The sequence below is a fragment of the Frankliniella occidentalis genome, unplaced genomic scaffold (assembly GCF_000697945.3).
Source record: "Frankliniella occidentalis isolate FOCC.00 unplaced genomic scaffold, Focc_3.1 Scaffold149, whole genome shotgun sequence".
NCBI classification, from domain to species: Eukaryota; Metazoa; Arthropoda; class Insecta; order Thysanoptera; family Thripidae; genus Frankliniella; species Frankliniella occidentalis.
Window position 1 is genome coordinate 640,188 of NW_026267276.1, and position 4,362 is coordinate 644,549.

The following is a 4,362-nucleotide window of genomic DNA, read 5'->3' on the forward strand; positions in this document are numbered from 1 at the left end:
AATGGCGTGCGCTTTTTCACCGCCTCCGCTCTGCTCCGCTCCGGCGGCCCCGGCTCCCGCTCCAGCCGTAGTGAGTGACTGGCAGTGGCGCGACCTGCGCCGGGGCCGGCGGGCGGCGGCGGGCGGGGGCGGAGGCAACTGAAGCTGCTTTAATGCTGACAAATCGCCCCGCTACGGAAGACGCCGCCGCCGCTGCCGCCGCCGCCCCCCAGTTGGAGGCGGGGGAGGCGGACGTGGAGACGCGGGGTCTCTCCTCCTGCCTCAACAAATGAGGTTGCTGCATGGATAAGGCAATCCCGGCGAGCATTACTCGCGAGCCCTATCAGCGGCTCCCGGCGAAGGGCGAGCGAGCGAGCGAGCGAGCGACCGGCGACCGAACAAGAGGCAGAAAGCAGAGAGAAGCACCCACTGCGCAGGAGCCGTTGGTGTCCAGCGCAGGTCCAACAAAGACACGACGCAGCGTGTAGCTATCGGAACGACCAGGGACGACTCTCTTCGCCTCCCCCGCATCCCCGCTCCCCTCTCGCCCCCGGAGCTGCCGGACACGCCCCGCTGTGTCGGGGCTGGATGCTCTGCCACCCCCGCTGCCCCGCTGCCCGCCGTTCCCTCCAAAGAGTGCATCCCCATAGCAGTCGTCGCGTGCCCACAAAGTGTGAAATATGGCCGCGTCCGGACCGGTCCGCGCGGGCGGCGGCGTGGCGGAGCGTGGTGGAGCGTGGCGGAGCGTGGCGGAGCGTGTCGGAGCGTGGCGGAGCGTGGCGGAGCGTGGCGGAGCGTGGCGCGGGGCCGGGGCCGCACAGTACACACGGGGCCGGGCGGGCGGCACGCAGGGCTCCGCGCGGCCACGGGCTGCTGCTGCCCGCGGGCAAATCTTGGACGATTTATCGTTTCCCCGATCCTTCTCGGCTGCCCGCCTCCCTCCTCCTTCTCCAGTAATTAATTTCGCCCCCTATCCTTCTCCCGGTCCCGGCCCGGCGGGGGGCGTCCATCTCCCCCCGCTGCTTTTGCTGATACCCGATCTGCTCGGTGCTCGGCCAGAGGCAGACTCGGCCCACGCCGCGTGAACGGGGCGTGGCGTGGCATGGCGGCCGGACAAATAGCGAGGCAGCCGGGCGCACAAACAAAAACAGGGCGGGCGGCCGCGCCCACGTGCAAACTGAATCCGGGACCGCGCGTCCCGGCAACAACACAGCGAACGGCACGCAGCAGTGATAGGGGAGGGCTTTAGAGGGGGGCCTAGCTAGAGCTGTCCAGACACAGGAGCAGCGGTACGTCACTGGGCCAGCATTTTACAACGACGAGATATGTTTATAGTCCCTTTGATGAACGCCAAATGTAGGCGTTCAAAGATTGCAAAGAGTGCAAATATGTCAGAAAAATTATAAGTCCGTCTTAAGACGGCGTTCAAAGAAGCCAACCATCGAGCCGATAATGGGCGTTCCAAAAAGAAGAACGGCAGTATTTGACGTTCTTTAGAGAACGCCAAATATTTGGCGTCTTTGAACACGTCAACATCTGGCGTCCTCTTGGAGCCGCGCTGCTGGGCTGGAGCCACTCGGGAATAGCGCTGGTGGAGCCGTGCCATGGAGCCGGACAGCCGCTCATTTGTTAGCAGCCGGGTCGTTGCGTGCGAGCGACCTGCGTAACTTTCCCTCCTTCCGGCCGACTCCAGCAGCGGGAGGGGTTGGTTGGGTTGGTTATGGTCCGCTCCAGCAGCGTGGCTCCAGCAGCGTGGCTCCAGCAGCGTGGCTCCAGCTCAACGAGGGGCCCCGCCCGGCCCCACCGCTAATGCCCAGCCCGGCCCGGACCAGAGCGTCTCCTCGTCGTCAGCCGAGGCCGGCGCCCTACCCTCCTCTTCCCTCCCCCGTAGCACACCAGCAGCGCCCGTGCTTCTTTAGAGAGATAGCCAATAAGAGATTCTAGGAAGTTCCCGCACCGAGCGGCGTCGCTCGCACAGCACAGCCGCGGCGCCCACCGCGCTGGCCCCGCTGCGGTGGCGATCCTGGCTCTTTTGTTGTTTGCTCCCCCCATGCCCTCACTCACTCCACCCCCGCCTTGATGGCACGTCTCGTCTCGTGGAACAACCCCGGCGAGGAAACGGACTCGGGTCTCGCTCGCGATGCTGCTGCTGCTCCGGGCGGCGGGCCGAGAGGCGGGCCTCGGCGGCCACGAGAGAAGCAGGCCAGGCTCTGCCCCGGCCAGGGCCCCGGCCAGGCGGACGCGCAGCGCTATGGGTTTGCCCGGGCTGCTAATGGCTCGTTTCTTTTCTGCAGTCCGAGGAATAACAGCGGACCGGACGGCGGAAAGCAATTCCGATTGTAAGGGGGCGGAAAATTAGGATCGTTATTTTCGTCCTTTTGGTTTTGTCTTCTGTTTGGTGTTTAGAGACAAAGCAAGAGGGAAAAAGTGGGAGCAGATTTAAATGCATGATAATGTTTGCCGGGTTAGCTTTAATGGAAACGACTTTTTTTATAAGCCCGGTTGTCTAGGCTTTCGACGGGGACAGCATAGAGAGAGAGAGAGAGGAAAACATTTCCAGACACGACGGCGCAATCGAAACCTTTCAGACGGGCTGTCCTTGCCTGTCAGTTAGCGCTCTAGGCGATGGCGCAGGGCAGCATGGCAGCATCTCTTGCGCAGAAGACTACTCCGCCGCACAGTGTAAGAAAACCAACAACTGAAAACGGGAACAAATACAACAAGGGAGGGTGAAAAAAAAGTCTGAGGCGCGGAAAAGTCGTCGCTAAACTACGTTTAAGGAGAGCAGACTACTATTTTCTCTTTAGTCGCGGAGGAGACCGCCGGCGACAAAACAAAAAGCCCAGGCGGCAAACATCTGCTGCCCTTGTTCAGCTCTGCAGGGATGCGGGGAGGGATGGGAGCTAACCCAAGAGAGAAACAAGGGGAGAGAGAGAGAGAGCTATAGCGAGAGAGAGTCTCCCTGCAGCAAACTTGTTCCGTCCACACAAGGCCCGTAAATGAAATTATGTCTCCGCGAAACCAGGCGAGCGGGCAAGCGAGCGCACGTCAAGAGGAGTGGCGGGGCGGCAGGTGGGCGGGGGAGGAGTTCGGCGGCGGTGTGCTGCCCCCGGCCATACTTACCCCGCGGCGGATAGGCGGCCCGACCATGGAGGTGCTCGCCAAGCCACGTGTGGAGGTCACGGCCGGGCACCGCACCGACTGACAACCATAGACACGGGGCATGAGGCTGCGAGAAGGGCATGCCCAAGGGAGGTGTGACATTACGTCATACGAGGTGGAGGGGGGTGGGCCTGCTGGCTGGCCTCATTAGCCCAACAACTTAGCGGCTGAACAAGGCTGCGGTCTGACTCCCGCTTCCCGTTTGACGTTTAGAGGGGGCGGGTGGTGGTGCAGGAAGAGGTTAGAGGGTGGTATAGTGCCCCGTGGCCACGGGAGAGGCAGCCGGAGGACAAACGCTGGCGGATCAAATAACAAATATTTAACGACCCGCCTCCTCTATATATACCCTTTCGCGAAAGTTTCCGCCGCCGCGGGTGAATATATAGTTTGGTCGTCGGAAACAAAGAAGAACAATTCAGATGGGAAATATAAGCCAAAGGAGGAAGTGGTTGGCTAAGGGGGTCCGAGCGGGAGATACAGACGAATAGAGATGAAGTTTCAAACACCGACAATGCGGAGGTTTGCCCGCTTCTCCCCGCCGTTGGAAGTCGAACAGTCGAACCCGCGCGCGCGCGCGTGGGCCACTTTGCGAAGGACGGGCGGGCCGAAGTTGAACGAAGCTCACCTCGAGCAAACAATACGAGTCGCCATGCCATGACGTAGTTCGCGGTACGGCCCTGGGCGGGACGGCCGGGAGCGAGCCCGCCTCCGTTAAGCCGGTCGAGGCATTCGCGCGGGCATTCCAGCGGCACGCGGGGACGGAGTTTGCGAAGGCGAGTGCCGTCGGGTCGGGGCCGTCGGACCCAAGGAGCCCGACCGGCCCTACGCTATGCGGACCTCAAATTATTGGGAGAGGGTTGCGCAGCGTGGGGTGAGGTTACATGTACTCTATGGCAGCGTCCACTAAACTGGACAGAGTTTCGGACAGCACGGTGCTGGGCATTAGGGTGCTGGACATTAGGGTGGACAGTAGGCTGCTAGACAGTAGGGTGGACAGTAGGGTGCTGGACAGTAGGGTGGACAGCAGGGTGCTGCACACGTGCGGAATAATAGACCTCTAATGGCCAGTAGTGGTAAATTTGGTAGATGTACTAGGCAGCGCTCCTAGACAGCAGATGCTATCGAGCCCGACTGCAGGGAGCTGGGCAGCAGGGAGCTGGACAGCATGGAGCTGGACAGCAGGGAGCTGGACAGCAGGGAGCTGGACAGCAGGGAGCTGGA

The 4,362-nt window shown here is 61.8% G+C and overlaps 1 protein-coding gene across 1 annotated transcript in view; it reads right to left on the bottom strand.

Moving 5' to 3' along the window:
- Nucleotides 1-4,362, bottom strand: part of LOC113210312 (prolactin-releasing peptide receptor-like) — a gene marked incomplete in the record, with an annotated part of 126,780 nt that overhangs the window by 43,811 nt on the left and 78,607 nt on the right.